Here is a 23,497-nt window from a genome sequence, read left to right as displayed (position 1 = left end):
AGACTGATGTGGGGCATAGAACCTTCACAAAAGTGCAAGAACTTCTTTGGTATTATTGTTATCCAGTTTCTGGGTCACCCACCTGGTGGATATAGGATTTGATTTTATCGTGATTTTGCCCCTACCATCTTTGCAGCTTCTCCTTTGTCCTTGGATGTGGTTTATCTTTTCTCAGTGGGTTTCAACAGCCCCCTGTCAATGGCTATTCAACAGTCAATTGAGATTTTGGTGTTCTCGCAGGAGGAGATGAGAGCAAGTCCTTCTACTCCACCATCTTGAAGTGTGAACGTACAGGACCTGCCCTGAGCATCAGAATATTTCATATTTCTCTTGCAACTTGAGTCATGAAACAGACATATGTCCATCATTTGCCAGTGACATTAAGGTGATTCATTGAGCAGCAGTAAAATATAATCATGGTAAATTTTAATAAACATGAAACTTCAGAAGAAAAAATACAAATGCTTCAGAGGGTTATTTATGCAAAAGTTTACTTTAAAATATTCTCAGTTTCATAATGACTCAGTAGAACAACACTAATGATACATTTTGATGTTGGTAATAGTGTTGAATATTGTGTTGTCATTTTCTAAAGTATGACTCAAGGAGTTATTAACAAAATCATAACATGGAGAGACCATGATGTAATTTTCCCACTCTGTTTAACTTTGGTCAGAACTTCATTGAATTACGTGGCCATTTTAGAGTCATGCAACTCATATGTGAAGATCTTGAGCAAGTTCCGGAGGCCAAGCACTAAAAATTATTAGCTAGGTTAAAGAGCCCTATTAGCAAAGCGCAGGGGGATAGGGTTTATTGGGAAGCAGAAGAGATCTGTGATTAGGATGAAAAAATCAGGAATATCAGCCACTATAGTAGTATTTCTCTAAGTGTGCACCAGAGCCATAGGCATCAGCAGATGCATCTAAGAAATACAAATCTTGGGAAAAGCCCAAACCTACAAAACCAAGTTTCTGCTGAGGAAGGGGAAAGCCCCACAAGGATTATATGCACTGAAGTGGAGAATATTTCTGTCAGTGGTTCTCAGCCTTGGTTGCACATTGGAATTACCTGGAGACATTTCTCAGAGATTCTGATTAACTGGTCTGGGCTAACTCCAAGACACCCAAATTAAGTTCCTCAGATGATTGTAATGTACACCCAAGTTTGACAACCTCCGCTTTGTGCTAAAATATAATGTACAAATGCCAGCAAGCAACTGTCCAACTTCCACTGAATAGTTGAGAAATATGTTTATTAAGTTTGTAAACACTTTAACTAAATAATTCCTTAACATGCATTGTATCATCTTTCCAAAATAAATGCATTTTTATTTTCATAAGTGATTTGTCTGTTCTCTTAAACAGGATCTGAGACTCACAGTCATTGTGAACAAAGTTATTATTTTCTCAGTTCTGGAGACCTTACTCTCCCTTTCATTCTGGTTTTCCTCACACAGTGACTGGGAGGTATGATAAATAAAAAGATGATACAATGCTTTTTAACGATGTGTATGTCAGAGCCCCTTGGTTCTTACTGTGGTCTTCTGTTCTCAGTGGTCTGACACTGCCTTCAACTCCAGGTACCAAATCTGGTCACTAGAGTTGAAGATTATGAGTACAAGTTTATTTGAAGACATATTTTCTCAGAACCCAGAAAACAAGTGCTTCCCAGTTGGGGAGATGTCCTGGTGGTTATCAAGTACAGCAGACAATTCCTGCATATAAGAAGGACAATTACTCTGCTGATATTAGCCATTTGTGCCTTAGATTAAATTGAAGTCCATTACCAGGGACTTTTGCATTCTGGACCTTATCTGATTATATGATGATATTAATTGGCCCCTGAAGATACTAGACTGCATTTCTGGTAAAGGTTCTTCACTTATACTTTTGAAATTAGGCTTTAGATAACCATCTTTCTGTATAAATGTGAAATTTTGCACATTATCTTTTTTCAAATGGTGGTAAAATACACATAACGTAAAATGCTCTATCTAAGCCACTTTTATGTGTACAGATCAATAGTGTTAAGTACATTCACATTGAACAACAAACCTCAAGAATTCTTTGTATCTTGCAAAACTAAAATTCTTATTCATTAAACAACAAATTCCCATTCTCCCCTCCCCACAGCTACACATTATCTTTTAAACAGATGAGTTGTCAGTTTAATCTTCTCTTTAAAAAGTTTTCTAAAATTCATTGATCTACTTGGTTTTAGCCACATCTGCCAGTCCAGTCTTACAAAATTAAAACAGTTTCTACGTCATTGAATTGGTCCACATAATATCACTGAGCTAAGACATCACTTACTCCAAAAGCAAGTACATTCTGATTTTTCTTTAAGTAAAATGTCCATTTAAAAAAGAATGAAAATGAAATACTATAAATCGAATTTCTCTTGAGAGAAAAGCTAAAAGTTTGGTAATACCCATGCTAATGAAATAGTACCTGTCAAATATCAGTGTGAGAGAAAATCAGTTCAACAGATTAAACAATCTCTATCAACTGCCAAGTCTTTACAGATATATTCATAAAAAATAAAAACAACTTAATCTTTCATCAGTTGGGGACTGGTTAAATACTTACAGTATATTATATAATGAACTATTATTGCTGTTGCCGTATGGTTGCTAAATCGTGTCTGACTCTTTTGCGACCCTATGGACTGTAGCCTGCCAGGCTCCTCCATACATGGAACCTCCCAGGCAAGAATACAGGAGTGGGTTTCCATTTCCTTCTCTAAGGCATCTTCCTGACCCAGGGATCTAACCCAGGTATCCTGCATTGGCAGGCAGATTCTCTACCACTGAGCCACCAGTGAGGCCCAGTGAACTAGTATACAACTGTTAAAAACAAGGTGATAGCTCTGTGTGTGCTGATATGAGAAGACCTGCAAGTATATTATTTTAAATATATATAATGAAATGAATGTGAAAAAATGTAATTACATACACACACACACACACATATATATACATAGGTGTCTGAGAATATATTCTCTTTTCTGGAAGGATAAACATGCTTTTGTTAACAACTGCCCCTTTGGGAAAATAGGCTGGTGATTTGGGAGGGGTGTCAGAGGGAAGGAACACACCTGTTTTTCATTTATACCTCTCAGTACAACTTGAATTTTTTAAAACATAGGCTTGTATTACTTTAAAAGTATTTTAAATATCAACATAGTTATCTAGTCAATGAGATATGAGATTATGGAACATTTCTCATATGGAACATTTAAACTTTACTGTTTATCATTTTCTTTATATAAAGAAGTATATTTTTTAAAACTCTGCTCATATGACAATCAAAATATAACAAAACATGAAATTTTATTTCATAACTTAGATATTTGGGCAAATAATTATTTTCATAACCAGTTTAAGCCATGTAGTCTTCCATCTTTTATGTCTCTACAATAAAAAAAACCAAAGCAAACTAAATCAACCAAGAAAACTGTATTTTGTTTTTTGAAAAGACAATAAATGACATTTACTAAAAATCCCATTTCCTTCTTAATGTTCTGCAAACTGTCTCTGTAGAAACTTTGTAATTTTATTACTTTTTTAAGCTTTAGTATAAGATTCATCATTTTCTATAGATTTTGCTTAGACAGTTTTACTCAAAGATTCTATTGTTCCCTTGAATAGAATATAATATCAAAGGATCCCTCAGGATTTGAGACACTTGAAGACTGCCCTTGCAATAAGATTGTCTTGTAATAAGATTGCCACTTTTTCTTCTCCTAGTCCTGGGAGTTAAACTTTGTCACAAGTGAAAATATTCTCCTTTTCTTGGGTTAAAAAGACAGTCTTAATATCCATATTCTAACATTCAGTGCAGCAGAACATAAGGCCTTCCTACCTCTAGGAAAGAAGCTCAGTATTTCCATATATACCACCCATCAAAAGTCACATAAGAAAATGTTTCCTTTTTTACTGTTGTGAACTGGACATGTGATATTGATTATCTGCTTATTATAGTTAGCATAATGTTTGTCTCCAGGCATGAGTAAACACAGCGAGCAGCTATGCAAATCAATGCTGTTATGTAAATCAACAAATAAGCCTTACTGTTATTAGTAAGTAAGTTACCATCAGATCAGTTCTTAACTTTTAAAAAGAAGACGGTTTTGTTTAAAATGGGTCACTTTGAAAGACAGTAAACAAAACTCAAACTCACTTCTATTTACCAGAATATTAGAGTAACAAAAAAGCCCAAGCTACTTTGTGTAATTTTAAATGGTGTTCCTAATAGAACTCATCCTACTTTGTCCCAGCATAAAAATGCAGAATGTACTTATTTAAGAGTTGAGTAATAGTCATTGGAAAATAAAATTCTGGCAAATGTGCAAACTATGTGTGGTTCCCATAGAATTAAACAAAAATAGATCTTGTTCAAAATAACAATAAAAATCCCATGGGATTGACTAATAAAAGATGGCTGGCACAATTTGAATTCCATGACAAGGGCTAACATAAACCTTTAAAAAATGGTAACACTAGAATCATTTATCATTTTTTGTAGCTGTGGCAGTCATCTCAGAACTATCCTGGTGACCAGAGCTTCAGAGAACTCAGGCTACTGACCACACTGGAAAAAGAAAAGTTTCTCAGTGTCCTCAGTTTTTAATAAACTAACAGTGGACCATACAGATGCCACAGACTTAGGTTTTGTGCTGATTACAAAAGAATCATTCCCTAATTACAATTTGTTTGTGTGCTATAGTTTCTAAAATCTTATACCATGGATCAAAGGTTTTTCTTTCTGTTGTTACTGAAAGGTAAATTCGAGTGCCCCACACACAGGGAGGCCAAACAATACCAAAACATCAGAGTTTGGAACAAGGAGAGGTTTACAAAGGGCCATGCAAGGAGATGGGTGGTTCATACGTTAAAAACCCCAAACTCCCTAAAAGCTTTCAGCAAAGTTCTTTTCTAGGAAAGGTGATGGTGGGGTGTGGTTAGTTGTTGAAAATTTCTTGGTGTCAGAGCCTTTATTTATGAGGTCAGGTCATGGCCAGGTAACGATATTCCTGTAAATCTCCACCAAACGAATGTTATTCTCTGTTACGACAAGAAAGAGTCAGACCCCCAGGCATAGCTTTCACCCTCTGAGGTCCAGTCCTGGCTAAGAGGAAGCAGATCTCAGCTGGAGGCTTCCTGGCTGTCATTGCTGAGGGAGTCAGACACCCAGAGCCCAGCTGGCCCTCAGGCTCCTCATGCCGCCCAGAAGCTGGGGGCCAGATACCGTCAACCACATCCTTTGCAGACTGCTGCTGCCATTAGGTCACAGAGGCAGAGATGGCGTGGAGGTTCACCACCACCTCAAGGACTGGGCCAGTCCAGTAGGCAACCTTGGCCAGGGCTGGAACCCTTAGGACACAGCCCCAGCCTGTCTCTGGGCAACCTCCTCCCCACCCACCAGGCTGCAAGCTTGAGGCTGGGTGAGCTGGAGGGCCCTAGGAAGAATGCCAGTATCTGCCTCTTACCTCACTCTCCACCTAATGACCACCATTCCGCCAACAGTTGGTTGAATTCTCTCAGTAACGGTTGCTCCTTGACAAGTTGGTGGCTTTGGGGAGGGGCCCACTGCAGCACTGACCAATGGTTGAGCGGGACCTGTTGCCTGGTAACAGGGTGGGGAGTAATGGCGGCATAGTCCCTGTATTGCGGTAAGGGCTGCGGTTGGCCACACCATGTTACACAATCAGATTTTAAAATAAGAATAATGTGATCAGAGTATATTGTTCATTATGTTTTTTTTACATTAGGATGATAATATCCTATTAGATTTTAAGTTCACTTTGTTTATTGTAAATACACCCCTTCCACTGTCGTGTAATTTTTACTGTATTAGCAATTGACTTATAACCATAGCTAAATGGCTATGTAGTTTTTATTTATTTACAAGAATTTTCATATATTAAGCTCAGTAATCAGGAAAAATCCTCTATCCTGAATATGTGTCTTAGAAAATAATAGTCATTTTAAATATACGAATGATTCCAATGTGCTTACTTTGTTCTCTGGGAAGAATCTCCTAAGACAGAAGGAAAAGGCTCCAGTAAGGAAAACATAAAATGCAAACAATCTGTGTATGTGTAGCTGGTTTGCCCTTGGAAATATTTGGATGGAGTTATTCCCCACTCTCTAATCCTTTCTAAAGAGAAGAAAAAAAATTCTGCTTGCTGCTATTGGTAGGACAGGTGACCAGGTCCATCTGGGGCCCAGCAGACTAGAGAGGAGTTCTCCACAAGACCTCACTCTTACTGGTGCACTGGGCTCCTATCTCCCCATCTCAATGGTCTTTGAGTGGCAATGGAGGTACCACAGAGTCACAGCTAGTATCAGGGAAAATGTCTCTCAAAAGTGGACATCTCTACAATATGTGTAACATTGTTACTGAGATGTATGGTGACAGAGCAGAAAGAATATGGATTTTTACGTTAGAGCTAAACTCAACATCTTTGTCTACCTTTTCCACCTGTGTCATCTTGTACAACTCATTTATCAAAGCCTCAGTTTCTGTATCTATAAAGCAGGGATAATAATTATTTCATAGATTTTTGGAGAGAAGTAAATGCAATTACATTTTTAGTGTGCCTTACACATAAAAATATAAAAGCATATCTGCTGTAGAGTCACTTTAGACACAGTCCTTGAAGCAGTGGCCAGACAAGACATGAGGAAATGCCTCCTTCCTGATACACAAGTATGATTGTGTCAATCATCATATCATCAATCACATAGACAAGTGTGATTTCTGAGAGGCTGTAAGAGAGATGTCCATCATGCTTACAGGGAACCCGCTGGGGTTTGCCTTGCTAATGGCAGAAAGAAAAGTAGTTAGAATAGACAGCATTCTCTTTTCCACCCTGAACTCCTGACACTGGGCTAGCAAATGCTTGAAATTGACCAAGTAGAGTTTTATCCCTTAGTTAGAAAACCCCTGAGAAAGAAAACACATCAAGTGTTTATTTAAGAGAAAGGACTTGATAAAATCCTTTCTTGAGAGCAGTGAAATAAAGAGTAAGGACCATCAGGTAAGCAGAAAACAGAAGAGGGAAAAATGACTTGTCAACTTCTCTTGGGTCATGTGAAATAGTTCCCTCTGTCCTGGGAATGTTCTCACTATTAACTAGCAAAGAATCCTAGAACTAGTCCTTTAAAGGAATTGTTGTGTTAGCTAGACTTGGAGATGAAATGTCATTTTCTGCAAGTCCTCCATAACTAAGTTGTCTTTTGCTCAAGATGCTGATATAATGACTCACATCCTAGAGGCTTTGGAAGGATATCCCTATGAGATAGTCTACATTCTTAGTGTGGTCATTACGTCTTAACCAGAAGCTCAAGTTTTTTTTTTGTTTTTTTTTTTTGCTGGAAACAGTGGAGAACAGAAAGCAGTTCAACACAGTTCAACTGCTCTGGAGAAACTGCTGATAACTTCTTTAGTGCTTCTATTTTCCTCTCCTACTGGTAGATCAAGTTCTTCAAGAACCAGGACTCAGGCTGCTTACTTCCTCCTGTCTTTATCAGTGTGACTGCAGCAGGAGCTACAGTGGCGGCAGCTTTGATAGCCCTCCCTATCTCTGTCCCTCTTTTCCTAATTCCAAACTTGGATGTGGTCACCCTTTTCCTCTCAGACACACCTATAGGAACATGACAGCTCAGGCTGCTATTTTGCTGTAATGTAAAACTACATTTTAAGCATTGTAATAAATTCCATGGTATTTGAAATTACTGTGTTTATATCTCACATATTGTGGATTGTGAGAAAGGTCACCTAAATGAAGGTGATACCTGTTTTAAAAAGTCCCTGATGGCGACTATAGTTAACAATACTGTATTATATACTGGAAAGTTCCTGAAGAGTAGATCTTAAATGGTCTCATCACAAAGAGAAAAAAGAAGTCAGGGAGTAGGGGGAGGCGGGTAATTGGATGGAGGTAGCCATAAGGTACAAACTTCCAGTTATAAGATAAATGAGTCCTGGGGATGTGATATACAGCAAGATGACTAAAGTTAAGACTGTTATATGGTTTATAGGAAAGTTACTCTTTAAAAACTGATCCTCAAGCTTCTGAACACGAGGAAAAATCTTTTTTTTTTTGGATAACTATATGAGAAGATATTAACTAAATTTGTTATAGTAACCACTTCACAATACATGTATGTCAAGTCATCATGCTGTAACTTTAAACTTATGTAATGTTATATATAAATTATACTTTAATAAATCTGGAAAAATCTCTATTTATTGTAAGGAGTCAAAAATAGTACTAATAATTCAGCTGATGCCTAAATAGTGGTCTATGTGAGATGTTTTGGAATATAGTTTTTGACCAAATTATTTTTCTCATTTTGTCCAATACTTGGATATAAACTAAGTTGACATGGTTCTCAGGATAGCTGGCACCTTTTGTCCATTGCTCAACCATGACTGTGAACTTCCTCCATCTCCATTGTCCATAGAACCAAAGAACAATATGAATACCATGTAGCCTAAGAGCTTCATGTTGCCACAGGAAACATGGAAACCAAAGAAGCCCATGCTACTCTTGCGTAGCTTGCTCAGAGTTCCTTTCAAGTTCTTCTGCCTTGACTCCTATTGAGCCTACTCCCTAAGCCACCAGTTCATTCTACCTTGACTCTCTAGAAAATAGGTTACTTTAATTTATGACCCAGCTATTGCTAGAAATTCCAAGTGCTTTAGAGACATTTTCTCATTGAACAGGCAACACCTCTAACAGACCCTGGGGAAACACAGTTCCTTTATTGCAACAGGGAAAATTAAGTACACACAGCAAAAGTATTTGCACATACCAAACTGTTGAAGCTTCTAAGACAAGGAATCAGAGCCTAATAATGCACTAAAATGTGATTGCTTTGTTTCCTTAGAACCCAAGATTTTGTGGATGGGCCTTCGCTGTGAAAGTATAAATGAGGCAATGCTCAACAAAATAAGCTTATCAAAAGTGAGGATAAATGCTCCTTAGTAAATGGAAATAGCTTCCTTTCTGATAGAATTCAACAAGCATGAGGTTGTCACAATTAGAATCAGTTATCTTTTCCAAATTTAGGTGACCTTTTTTAAGTGGAGTAATTGAAGTCTAATTAAACACAAGGAAGCTACAGTTTCACTTAAGAATCAATTTCTAAATTAAAATTATTTCAGCACCAAAGCTCTGTTTACATTTAATTGAAAAATACTTAATAGAGAATTTTTTTAAAATGTTGAACATGCACATGGAAGTATTTGATATATTCTCATAAAAAATATATGCAGGGATTTTATTAGCCACTTTTAGATGTCAGAGAAGTATAAAAGACTTGAAGAATGAAGTCATTGGTAAAGAATGCTGCAATCAATGTTGTGTGGCAGGAGTTACCCGGTTAGATAGGGAAATAAAAATGTTCATTACTAGACTGTACCTTTCATTTGTGACAGAGGGAAGGGGTGGGGGATCAACCACAGGCTTTTTAGCTAAGATCCACTTACCTTCAGGAATTCCACAAAGAGAATTAGCATAACGAGAAGAACTGAAGGATCCAGCATGTTCTTTCCTCTGACCTGATAGAAGCGAGTGAAAGTTTCCTCAGGCCTTGTGTGTCTCTATTCACTACTATTCCTCACACTAAGGATGGGTTGCTACTGCTGCTGCTGCTGCTGTCGCTTCAGTCGTGTCCCACTCTGTGCGACCCCATAGATGGCAGCCCACCAGGCTCCCCTGTCCCTGGGATTCTCCAGGCAAGAACACTGGAGTGGGTTACCATTTCCCTCTTCAACGCATGAAAGTGAAAAGTGAAAGTGAAGTCGCTCAGTCGTGTCCTAGGTACTTAGAAACAACAGTTCTTACGCTTGGATGGGACTTAAAGTGTTTTCAAAACACTATCATACCGTCTCTTCTTTTGTCCTCACCCAGCCCATTATCTCCTTTTACCAAATGCAGTCTCTCTGAAATCCAGGCTGCAACTCTACTTTAGCACCGTGTTGAGATACAACCCAGAACTGTGGGCAGATAGGAGAAAAACATCTGTGCCCACCCCTCACCACTGGCCCCTAGAAGGCAGAGAGCAGAGCTACAACCTTTGGATCATCAATGTGAGGTTCTTACAAGGGTGGACAATCTACTGGACCTCTGGGTGGAGATTAAGGACAGAAGTTTCTATGCTCTCCTGCCCCCTCCATCCCAACTTTGTAGGCTGAGACACTGTGTCAGATTATGTGGAATGTATACTGTTGTGACGGAGAAGGCAATGGCACCCCACTCCAGTACTCTTGCCTGGAAAATCTCATAGATGGAGGAGCCTGGTAGGCTGCAGTCCATGGGGTCGCTGAGGGTCAGACACGACTGAGCGACTTCACGTTCACTTTTCACTTTCATGCATTGGAGAAGGAAATGGCAACCCACTCCAGTGTTCTTGCCTGGAGAACCCCAGGGACAGGGGAGCCTGGTGGGCTGCCGTCTCTGGGGTTGCACAGAGTCAGACACGACTGAAGCGACTTAGCAGCAGCAGCAGCATACTGTTGTGAAATAGGCTGTATGAGGTGTCCCAACATTCCAGCTTCACAGAATGGGTACAGTCAAGCCCACGGCAGAGTATGTCTAGAGAATTGAACAGAGGAGCCTAGCAGGCTACAGTCCATTGGGTCACACAAAAGAGTCAGACATGACTTAGTGACTAAATAACAACAACACTCAGTGTAGCTCAGATTGGATCTGTTATAGCACACAGAACCCATTATAAGATCCACCATGAAAAACTGGACATTCTTACTCCAAAATGTCCATAGAGGTTAGTTTCACCCCTGTCCTAAATTAAGTTAAAACAAAACACATTCAACATTTTCCAAAAAATAAAGCATAAGTGCATTTTATAGATCAAAGAATACCAAGGTAACTGGCAGTGGGTTTCAGAGAGATATACTTCATTTTGAAATTGAATCAAAATTCACATCTTACCCTCCTGAAAAAGAGATTGGCTGTTTTAACCAAAGCTTTATAAGAAACTTTAAAATTTTCTTTAGAAAATTCCTAGTTCTGGTTACAGTAGTAAAGGGTGATGACTATTGGAATGACCAGCTTGCTTTGGCTCCCGTAATACTTTGTGATGCCAAAAACTTGGCCTCTGCACACCAGTGCCAAATCGAATCTCAGAGACCAAGTTCTGGGGGAAGTAGAATAGCTTTATTGCTTTGCCAGGCAAAGGGAGATACAGCAGGCTCTTGCCCTCAAAACTCTTGTGTCCCAACTCAGGAAATTTGGTGAGGAGCTTTATAGCAATAGTTCAAGGGTGGAGTTACTGACAAGATTAGGGTGTGTGCAGGGCCTGCACTCCTTTAATTTGGTCTCAGGTAATCTCTTGATGCTTCTCTGGTTCCTTTAATCTGAACTCAGGTGGTCTTCTCTGGAATGAAGAATGCTGACATCTTCCATTTTTTGGGGATTTTATTTCTGTTGTTCAGTTGCTAAGTTGTGTCTGACTGTTTGTGATCCCACAGACTGCAGTATACCAGGTTTCCCTGTCCTTCACTATCTCCCGGAGTTTGCTCCAATATTCAGTTACTTTTTTTTTTTAATTGAAGTGTAGTCTATTTACAATGTTGTGTTAATTTCTGCTGTACAGCAAAGCAATTCAGTTATGCATATATAGATAATATATATCTTCTTTAATATTTCTTTAATATTCTTTTCCATTATGGTTTGTCATAGGATATTGAATATCGTTCTCTGTGCTCTACAGTTGCTGCTGTTGTTGTTCAGTCACTAAGTCATGTCCAACTCTTTGTGACCTGATATCTCTCGGAATTTGCTCAAATTCATGTCCATTGAGTCAGTGATGCTATCCAACCATCTCATCCTCTGCCACCCTCTTCTGCTTTTGCCTTCAATCTTTCCCAGCATCAGAGTCTTTTTCAATGAATCAGCTCTTTATAGGTAGCCAAAGTATTGCAGCCCAGCTAGCAATAGTCCTTCCAGTGAATATTCAGGTTTGATTTCCTTTAGGATTGACTAGTTTGATCTCCTTGTGCCAAGGGACTCTCAAGAGTCTTCTCCAAGACCACAATTCAAAAGCATTAATTAAAAAAATTTATTTATTACTTTTTTATATTTGGCTGTGCTGAGTCTTCGTTGCTTTGCCTGGACTTTCTCTAATTGCAGTGATCAGGGGCTACTGTTCATTGTTGTGCTCGGGCTTCTAACTGTGGTGGCTTCTCTTGCTGCAGAGCACAGGCTCTAGGCACTTGGGCTTCATTAGTTGCAGCACACAGGCTCAGCAGTTGTGGTGCACGAGGGTAGTTGTCCCATGGCATGCAGAATCTTCCCAGACCAGGGATCAAACCCATGTTCCCTGTGTTGGGAGGCAGATTCTTATCCACTGTGCCACAGCAAAGTGCCCAAAGCATTAATTCTTTAGCACTCAGCTTTCTTTATGATCCAACTCTCAACATCCATGCATAACTACTGGAAAAAAGAGCTCAAAGATATTATTATGTGTATCCCTTTAGGTGGAATCAGAACTCCACCACAAGGCTGCACTCTTGTTTTTTAGCTGTTCCTCCCTTGTCTCTGCATCTCCTCCTTCCCTTGATGAGCAACTGTTTGAATTTGCCCTGTGGAACTCAAGGAAGGTCATGGAGGCTGGAGTCTGTTCCTTACAAACAAAAACGGGAGACACGTAAAGGCTTCCATGCCCAGGAGCCAGCAGGGTTCTGCTTCGTTTCAATAGCATCATGTCTCCCAAATGCCCCATAGGAAATGATTTCCTGTTTTATGTGTGGGTCGAGGTTTCTGTCTGTCACTGCAGAATTTTTCATTTTATAATTTCAAAACATTTTGAAATACTGTTATTACCACCGTATTTTTACAAAAAGGAAACTCAAGCGTGAAAAGGCTGTCCAGCAGTTAGAGTCAATATAGAGCTGCACTTGTTAGTATGGGCAGAGGATCCCTGCAAGTCCCCAAGACCCTTCAGAGGATCTGCCAGGTCCTTCCTTTTCCAACTACATGTCTGTGTGAAGCAGGGTTTTCTTCAGATACTTCAACCAACACTATATATGGCTATGGTTCAGTGTAGAAGCCAATTGGAGAATCCAGTTGCTTTTGTTAGCCGAGACATTATAGAAATTTGTAAAATATAAAACAATGCTCTTCTTTGCACTGAATTTTTTTCACTCTGCAAAATACAGTTGTTGTTTAGTCACTAAGTTGTGTCTGATTCTTTGTGACCCCATGGACTATAACCCACCAGGCTCCTCCATTCATGGGATTTCCCAGGCAAGAATATTGGAGGGGGTTGCCATTTCCTACTTCAGGGGATCTTCCTGACCCAGGGTTCAAATCTGTCTCCTGCATTTTAGCAGTTTTCTTTACCACTCTCCACCAGGGACTTATTTGCTGAGTAATAAAGATACAGTTATGAAAAACTGTAGTTATATGTCATTAAATATGTTATTTATGTTAATATATAATAGGCAGTACCTATTATTGTTACTCTAAAATGAAACAGTATTTTAAAATTTCAGTTTTAATTTATAATGTGGTAAATAGCAATAGGTATAGCTCACATAAACAAAAGCTCTTTGCAGTCCCCAATAAGTTTTTTTTAATAGTTTTTTTTTTTTTAATGTGGACCTTTTTTAAAGTCTTTATTGAATTTGCTACAATACTGCTTCTGTTTCATGTTTTGGTTTTCTGGCCACAAGGCATGTGGGATCTTAGCTCCCCAACCAGAGATCAAACCCACACCTCCTATATTGGAAGGTGAAATCTTTTTTTTTTTTTGGAAGGTGAAATCTTAACCATTGGACCACCAGGGAAATCCCATGATGCTAAAACATTTAAGATCTGCTAGGTGAGGGACTAAAATTCCATTAAAAGAGAAAATCAAATCCCATTATCAAAAGAGAATAAGAAGGATGGATTTGAAATTTAAATGAAGAGCTCAATGTTGTAATTAAAGGAAGAAAAAATTCAGAAATTGATATTTTCAGTGGCATTAAGGGAAAAAAAATGTTTTAGGCACTAGATAAATCCATATGCAAGGACCCAAGAACGTGGAAAAACAAAATTCAGGCATTGACCCTCTCCTTTTGAGACTTACATGGGAATTTGCTTGTAAAGAGGAATTTGGGTTTATTTGTGCTCATAAGTTGATAGCAAAATTGAAGGAAGAAAGGGAGTGTTGATAGTAATGGAAACATTGCAGATGGATCAAGATATTTTTAAGTCTAAGATTTGTTGGCTAAGTTAATATGAGATCTCAAGTTGACACATGAATTGATTTTATTTAAACGACAAGTAAGGGTACTACTTAACTGTTTAACAATTGTAAATTGGTTAAATAAATGAATACATCCTTACAATGGCATATTCTGTCAATTATGATCTGGAAAAATATTCAATGACTTGGAAAAATGTTCACAAATTAAAAAGCAGGTTACAAAACAGTATTTGGAAAAATATAAGTATCGGAAAAATATAGGAAGGCTGTAAACCAAAAATGTTGATTATGGGTATTTATTATTACATTTTCTGTATTTTACTGTGTATTTTAATTTTTCCAAAATAATGATAGTAATAATAGCACAAAATTTTTGTTTTGGTAGAGCTCCCTAATATTCTTGTTTTCTTCAAGCCAGTCCCAATTTGGAGCTGTCACTCCAGTATTTTTGCCAAGGACAGAGGAGCCTAGTGGGTTACAGCCTATGGGGTCGCAAAAGAGTGGGACGGGACTGAGCTTCTGAGCTTGGCAAATGGCACTACCCGGACAAGCCACACCCATTAACTCCTCCCTCCTTTTAAGAAAGAGCCCCAGGAAGTCAGTCTCTTCCTTCCCATTACAAGGGCCGGGGAGCACTCTGTACTGGTTTTGGATTCAGCAGCTTCAGTAAGTGCTAATTGATTATATTCTGAAAGTTTAGAATTAAGTAGTTTGGAGCAGAATAATGAACTCTCCTTGACATAATGAACGCAAATTAATGTGAAGTATATCCCCAGGATTTCCTGTTAGAATCTTTTATTATAGTGACAGGAGTTTTTGCAAGTACTTATCATAAATAATTTATTGCCTCCAGTGGCATGCTAGATACTCTATGTGATTGTTACTATGGGAACATCAATGTCCATATACAGTTTAATTCTGTTCCCAGAAGCTGAAATAAAAGTCGGCATTATCTTAACATTACAGATGTGAGGATTTAGGCATTCAAAAGCTAAGTAGCTGGCTAAAATCCAACAACAAATTGAGGAAGAGCAGAAACTAGCCTGCTGACACCTAAGCGGGGACACTGGCATTGGAGCTGGGAGTATCCTCAAATCATGTGCACTGTGAGTTTGGCTTGGCATAGACTCTTCAATACTAGGGTGATACCAGGATAGCTATGTATGGCTCAGTCGTGTACGACTCTGTGACCCCATGGACTGTAGCCCGCCAGGCTCCTCTTGTCCATGGTATTCTCCAGGCAAGAATACTGGAGTGGGTTCCCATTTCCTTCTCCAGGGGCTCTTCCTGATCCAGGGATTAAACCCAGGTCTCCTGCATTGCAGGCAGATTCTTTACCGTCTGTGCCACCAGGAAAGTGGTGTAATAACTAGAAGCAGTTTACAAGAGGAAGAAGAGAGTGCAACTCCAAGGCTCTGCATTATCCTTAAGGGTGAAGCTAGCAAACCAAGGCACTGAGAAAGTGAACACCAGTCAGTGACCCTTGCTTTGCCCAGGAGGAGAAGCCAGGGCAAGCAGGAAGGGAAAGGAATGTACATGTATGTGCAAGAAAGTGGGAGTGCTGAGAAACAGACAAGTAAACAGAGGGCTGTTTCATTTTAAATAAATGTGGCACAGGGAAGAAATGCAGGTATTTAGATGGAAAGGCTAAGAGATTTTTAAGTAGCAATTGTCAAAGGACAGTAGTGACAGCAGAGTAACTTCTGTCTCCCCTAGCATCAACAGGCATGGTGGCCCTTCTTTAGGTCATCTTCTAATCCTCTGTTTTTGGTACAAGAAAAAAAGATAGAAAAAGCCCAGGGAAGCTACACAGAGAAGAGCCACATTTTATGTGGCGGTTAGTCTGGGGAAGAAAATGTTACAGTCAACTGACTTACCCAGAAGAATTATTTAATTACAAAATTGATATAAAAAGCCTATTCCTCCCACTAGCCATTACTTTTGTATTCTTTAATACTTTTTAATAATCGTATATAATATTTAATAATGATTTATATAAATTATTACTTAGAGACTGATATTTAACCATGAAACTGTTTACTCTGGTCTTGATGAAAGAGTTGTGGGTCACTCTAACCCAGGGTCAGCAAATATTTTCTGTAAAGGGTCAGATGGTAAATATTTTAGGTTTTGCAGGCTACAAAGGATCTCTTTAAAAATGTAAACATCATTCTTAACTCAGCTGTACAAAACATAATTTGCTACCCCTGCCCTAAACTACTGTAGCAAGCATAAGGGCCATAAAAGGCAGAAGGGCAGAATGGATGGCTCGTCCATACCCACCACGATCCTTTGCATAGATTTGGTCCAGCTTGTTCACATTGTGTGTCTAGCCCCTAGGTCAATGCCTTGTGCACATTAGGCCTAAATCCATAATTGTTGATTCAGTAAATGATGGCTAGGTTCAGAATGCTGGAGAGAAGTTGCAATTTGTGGAAAATCTTCAAATCCTCCTCCTTTAACCCTCCTTATTCAAAATTTTAAAATAATTTGGTGTTGATTCTTTCCTACTACAAATCTTAGCATTGAGAATCCACAGTAACAGGCCTTTGCTCTCTTCTGGCCAACAAGGGTCATAATCAATAATGAGATGACTAAATATTATGATTTATGGCAAATATTGTTCTCCATATCTGAGCAGTCTAAACAGAAAACAATATTTAGAGGGAGTTAAACATGTAACAGAGAACTGTTTTCCATGTAGATCATCCTGGGGAGAGGAATATACGTATTTCCTAGTGGAGTAGAAGGAAACTAACAGTTCCTGAGCCAACTTTACACCAGTGTGTTTCATACATTATTTAATATAGTCTACATATCATTATAAGATAGAGAATGTTACATTTTATGGGTAGAAAACTGAAGCTCTGGGAATTTGAGTGACTTCTTTGAGTTCCAAAAATTCATAAGGGATAAATCAAGATTCAAATCCAAGCCTGTCTGTTCCCAAACTTCAGGCTCTTTGTAGTATACCTGGCTATGGTAAAGGATGTATTAATATTTCTAGTTCTATCAACAATTTCCCTTGTGACCTTTGAGATGATCACTTCACCTCATTCATTAAACACAAATATAAATAGCTTCCCACCTCTCAGGGAGTTGAAGGATTTCATGAATGTTACAAAATACGACACACAGCACTACCTTGCCCTCAATAAATATTTGCTGACTTTGAATTTTGTTGAACATCTGAACTGGCTGATAGTCATGAGAAAAGAGAGAAGAATATGTGGAGGAAACGCCTGCTATATCACCCCTGGAAGGAGAAGAGAAAGAAGTATGAAATGCAATTAAATGATTGTGCAGTACACAATCATTTGTGATGATTAAGGGTATAAACAGTCAAAGCGGGTTGGAAAGCAGGAGTCAGAGAATAGACAAAGTTGGGTTTCTAGGAGAACTAACATAAACAATACATTAACAATTTTCAAAGAATTTTTGTTTCTGCTTGTTAGCAACAGAGCCTTTCTTCAGAGAATTTTTTTTAAAGCCCAGTATAGAAAACAAATACAGAGCTATTCTTAGCCCCGGTCTCTGACTTCCATGGTGTCCCCTAAGAAACATTTATGGAAGTCTCCAGGCTAGCTCAGTGCATGATTTGAAAGTTTCTGCTCATATTTCTGCCTCTTCCCTCAACATGCTATCAACCATACTATGTATATTTAATAAAGGGGACTATTCTCTTTCTTGTAATAACAGTATATATATCTACTCTGTCCTGTTGGTGGTTAACACAGTCAGAAAATATCCTTAGGCATGGTTTGATTCAGGCTCTAAATGATGGGGTCAGGAATATCCATCTCTCCATTTTTCAACATTGCTTTCTCTGTGAAGACTCCATTCACAAACAAGCTCTCTCTACTTGTGGCAGAAATGACTCCCAGCAGTTTCAGGCTTAGATCATCCTCAGTCCCTACAGTCTCAGGAGAGTGACTCTTTGTTAGTAGTACAAGTCTCCTTAAAGGATTTAATTGATTTATCATCAATGATGTGCTTATTTCAATCCAATTACTATGATTGGAGTAATTCAGAAAATGGTTGGTCAGGGCTAGCTCACGTCTCACCCTTAAGAGCTGGGAGGAAGCCAAATCTACCAGAACACACGGATCAAGAAGAATGGGTGTGAAAGGTAATACCAAGCACAGAAAAGCGTGTCCACTCTACTGCTCAGAGACCTGATCGTGATGAGCCCAGAAAAGGGAGACATGAAGACCACACTGACTGAAGTGATGATGTAAGAAAAAGGCAGAAGTAGAATTCAGGAACAAAAAGGAAAGAGAGAAGACAGAAGCAGTGTATTGTTGGTAGTGTGGACTTGTGCTTCTACAAGGAGAAGGAAAAGACTTTCAGTCCCTGGAGGGAAGGCAAAGAGATCATGCGTGGAGCCATCCAAAGAAATAGTTGTCATCAGGAAAAGATGAAAAGTAGTCAACAAGGGCCTGCAAGAGGATTCTGTGTGGGAACTCAGATTGTAAACTCATTGGAGAAGACTTCAAGAGACATTTTTGCAAGGCTTCAGATGCCAAGGGTGAAAGAGCAGAAGAGCAAGACTTGAGCCTTAGGAGTAAAGCAATTTCTTATTTATTTTGGACACAGTATCTAGAGAGAAAGAGTTAGAGCTGTTGGCTGGACACAAATATCATTAAGCTAACTAAATATAAAGATTTACTTCCATGGTAGTATAGCGTAGTAAGTGGTTAGATGTTCAAACTCTGGAATCAAATAAATAAAGGTTTAAATACTAACTTGTTCATTCATTCATGATGTAACTTTGACAAGTTACTTGTTCACCCAGAACCTTGGTTTCCTCATATGGAAGATGAGAATGATAATAGTTTCTAGTTCATGGGCTTTTGTGATTTAGGATTAATAGAGATAACATTTACAAAGGACTCTGTACAGTGCCCAGCACATAATAAGGGTACGTAAGTACTGGTGTTCATATTCTTTAGAAACAAAATTATTGACAGATACTACATAGATTTTATATTTTTGGCTAAGTCACTTCAGTCGTGTCCGACTCTGTGCGACCCCATAGACGGCAGCCCACCAGGCTCCCCCATCCCTGGGATTCTCCAGGCAAGAACACTGGAGTGGGTTGCCATTTCCTTCTCCAGTGCATGAAAGTGAAAGTGAAGTCGCTCAGTTGTGTCTGACTCTTAGCAACCCCATGGACTGTAGCCTACCAGGCTCCTCTGTCCATGGGATTTTCCAGGCAAGAGTACCGGAGTGGGTTGCCATTATGAACGATATCAAAACATGAAACCTAAATTAAGTGAAAAACTACATTGCATCTGAGAAAAAAAAAGTTGAGAAGTAAATGAGAGTAGACCAGAATACCTGAATATTTTACTTGAAATAGAAATGGCATTGCAATATATTTTTTTCATTCATGCTAGAATTTTTTTCCTAAAAACCAGTAAGTGCCAGGCACTACATAAAAGGTGCTAGGGATAGAAGGACAAAGATAAAACTCCCAGCCTCAAACAAGCCACAGTCTGAGAGACAGAGAAAGAAAAACATAAATGGTATCACAACAGCAGGAAGAGAACTACCTAAGGTTTCTTCAGAGTGTGTGATGGGAACAGAGCAGTGAGCAGCCGACTCTGCCTAAACATTCTATGGCTCCAGATGGCATTTCAATACAATCTGCTTCATATTTGCAGATTGGAGGTAAAAAGTTCAGTAACATATAATCTTAGAAGGTCACTTCTAGAAACAAAACTGTCAAAGGTTAATTATTGATGGAGCTGAGTGATATGGATTCTTTCTATTATTCTCCCTATTTTTATGTATTTTTGAAGACTTGCAGTTCAAAAAAATTTTTAATGGCAATTGAAATCTAATGTCTTAGAGCCAGAAAAGAGCAATGAGGCAATGAAGCACTTGGCAGCAGCCATAACCAGGAATATACAGATGCTTAGACAAAAGGAGAAAACTGAGAAAACTGTGCCTCACTTGATATGGATAGAGGAGTAAATAGAATAGAGTGAGGGGTAGAGGCTTGAGAAAGACCACTTTAGGCAAGGAGAGCAAGAGGAAAGGAATAGAAATGAAAACACAAGTGGGAGCAAAAAGGGAAAAAACAAATAAAAACCAGAAATTCTGAACACCCACTTACAAAGAACAAAAAAAGAAAAAGAAAAAGGGGGAAGGAAAGAAAGAAAAAAGCAAATATGATCAAAACAGACCTAGATGAAAGCATTATGGTGAAGCTGAATAACAAAGGTAAAGGCACAAGCAAAAAATTATTAAATGAAAAGAAATTAGGATTGTTCTCCAAATGAGGAATGGGAAAAATAAAGCAGAAGGATGATCCATGAGGAAACCAGGTACTGAGGGAGAGTAAGAGTTCAGATAAGCTGCGCAGCACAAATGTTGATTTGGGGTGTGGCAGTGTAAATTTTCCCGAGAAGGCAATGGCACCCCACTCCAGTACTCTTGCCTGGAAAATCCCATGGATGGAGAAGCCTGGTAGGCAGCAGTCCATGAGGTCCCTAAGAGTCAGACAAGACTCAGCGACTTCACTTTCACTTTTCACTTTCATGCATTGGAGAAGGCAATGGCAACCCACTCCAGTGTTCTTGCCTGGAGAATCCCAGGGACGGTGGAGCCTGGTGGGCTGCCGTCTATGGGGACACACAGAGTCGGACACGACTGAAGTGACTTAGCAGCAGCAGTGTAAATTTTCAAAGTGAAGTTGGGTTACTTTTGGGAAGATCCATGTAGACACCTTGAGACGTTCATGCCTTCCTCACCTCCATTTCAACACGTAGTTATTAATCTTTTTCTCTGACGACAAACCAGAAAGTAAGATGGAGCTGTCTATCACTGATCTTAGAGCCTAGCAGCGGGGACAAACAATTAAACAAGCAATTATAATAAACTGTGTGTGGTGGTGCAAAGACAGGCAAGCGCACGTGGAAGATCCTCACAGAGCTACCTTTGTTTCCATGCAGAGTCCCCCCTGGTCTAGGGGCTGGCTCTTGGGCTCTGTAGGTGCAGAAACCTGATCTGCTCCCAACATCAATTTCTTGGCGACGGACACACTTTAGCCAAGGTCACAAAGACATAACCACCTCAAGGCAAAGTTATTGATTTATAGTAAGAGAAACAGCTATGAAACATTTGGAGATTTGTTTTCTCTGATGAACACATTCTTTCACGGTAGACAAATCTAAGTGGGAGTCAGATCAATGCAACAGGAAGAAAGGGGAGCAGGGCACAACCATTTAAAGAATGAGGAGGGGGACGTAGTCGAGAAAAACAAAATATAACAAAAACTGGTTAGAACCAACTAAGGTCAAGATGATGGAAGATTTGACTTCCAGTAGACTTTGAACCTCATTATAGGCTCATTGTAATAACAGCATGCTAAATGACACACCCACCAGCAACAAGACAATGCCAAGGCTAAACATAAAAAGCCAAAAAGTAGACAATGACCCAATTTCTGGAAATCTCACCCCTTCCCCAAAATAGTTGGAATAATTTACCCACTCATTTTTCAGTCCCTAAATTGTGTCTGACTCTTTGTCACCCCATTAACTGCAGCATGCCAGGCTTCCCTGTCCTTTACTATCTCCCAGAGTTTGCTCAGATTCATGTACTTTGAGTCAGTGATGCTAACTATCTCATCCTCTGCCACCCTCTTCTCCTTTTGCCTTCCATCCTTCCCAGCGTCAGAGTTTTTTCCAATGAGTAGGCTCTTTTCCAATGAGTCGGCTCTGTATCACGTGGCCAAAGTACTGACATTTCAGCTTCATCATCAGTTCTTCCAATGAGTATTCAGAGTTGATTTCCTTTAGGATTGACTGGTTTGATCTCCTTGCAGTCCAAGAGACTCTCAAGAGTCTTCTCCAGCCCCACAATTCAAAAGCATTGATTCTTTGGCTTTCAGCCTTCTTTATGGTCCAACTCTCCCATCTGTATGTGACTACTGGAAAAACCATATCTTTGACTATACAGATTTTTGTTGGCAAGTGATGTCTCTGCTTTTTAATGTGCTGTCTAGGTTTGTCATAGCATTTCTTCCAAGAAGCAAGCATCTTTTAATTTCATGACTGCAGTCACTGTCCAGAGTAATTTTGGAGCCCAAGAAAATGAAATCTGTCACTGTTTCTACTTTTCCCTCTTCTATTTACCATGAAGTGATGGGACCAGATGCCATGATCTTAGTTTTTTGAATGTTTTTTCACTCTCCTCTTTCACTCTTATCAAGAGGCTCTTTAGTTCTGAGGTTATTGATATTTCTCTTGGCAATCTTGATTCCAGCTTGTGATTAATCCAGCCTGGCGTTTCACATGAAGTACTCTGCATATAAATTAAATAAACAAAGTGACAATATACAGCCTTGTCCTTGGCTTTGGGCAGGAAAGAATGCAAGAGTGAGCCACAAAAACAACCCCAGGCCCTGGGGGCACCTCGCCTTCTGAGACAGCCCACATTCTATCAGGGGAATGAGTATCTTCCTGTGTAAATCTGCTTTCACTCCACTTTGCCTCACTTTTGCATTCTTTCCTGCCCAGAAGCCAAGGACCCTCACTTGTTGGCCCATCTGAGGAACTTGCTAGAGATCTGGAATGTGACCATTCATTCTCTTGTTCCCTTTTCTCCCACAGCATTATCATCAAAGGATGCTAAAGAGAATGAGTCACAGCAGAGGTGCATGAGATGGATGCTCTTCCTGCCCAGTGTCACCAAGCCGCGATAGCCCCGTGCATGTATATGCACCTGACAGTCATCTACCTCACAGGAGATGCTGGTGTTCATGGGTCACGGCACCATCCCCTCTGGCCACTCTTATTAGAGAGGCTGTCCATTCTGTCTTTCTGTTTACTTCTATTTACGCATTCATTCTCTAGGCACAATATAAAATAATTAACTAAATATAATTTTCTTATATATAATCACCATTCAGTCTTGCCCCCCTGAGGTGATACAGATGTTATCCAGATCATATTTGTGGAATTAATAGTCTGTTGGGTCCTCTTTAAGAGGCCTAGTTTTATCTGCAGTGTTTTAATTATTTCTATTTTCATGTTCAAAGTATAATTTTAATTTCATTTTGGAGACTATGCTGCCTGTTTTCCTTTTATGAAATCTACTCTTTAACTAGGTAAGGTTGTGTTTGGCCAATGAATGGCAGCTCAGCGATTAGAGAGGAGGAAAATGAAATTGAACATTGTCTCCCTTTTCCCCTTTTGGTGTTGAGGTGGTAGCACTGCCCCGGTGTTGCTGGGCCCAAGACAGTGCACTGTCCCTTGT

At 39.3% G+C, this 23,497-nt stretch overlaps 1 long non-coding RNA gene across 1 annotated transcript; it reads left to right on the top strand.

Annotated features, from left to right (window-relative positions):
* Positions 1 to 14,829: 14,829 nt before the first annotated feature.
* Positions 14,830 to 23,295, top strand: LOC113891536. The gene is made up of 2 exons (XR_003510788.1): positions 14,830 to 14,896; positions 22,852 to 23,295. It is a non-coding gene; the product is annotated as an uncharacterized LOC113891536 (long non-coding RNA).
* Positions 23,296 to 23,497: the final 202 nt, after the last annotated feature.

This window comes from Bos indicus x Bos taurus, chromosome 4 (assembly GCF_003369695.1).
Source record: "Bos indicus x Bos taurus breed Angus x Brahman F1 hybrid chromosome 4, Bos_hybrid_MaternalHap_v2.0, whole genome shotgun sequence".
NCBI lineage: Eukaryota > Metazoa > Chordata > Mammalia > Artiodactyla > Bovidae > Bos > Bos indicus x Bos taurus.
Note: the sequence above shows the minus strand (reverse complement) of the source record. Positions and strands in the feature narration are given on the sequence as shown.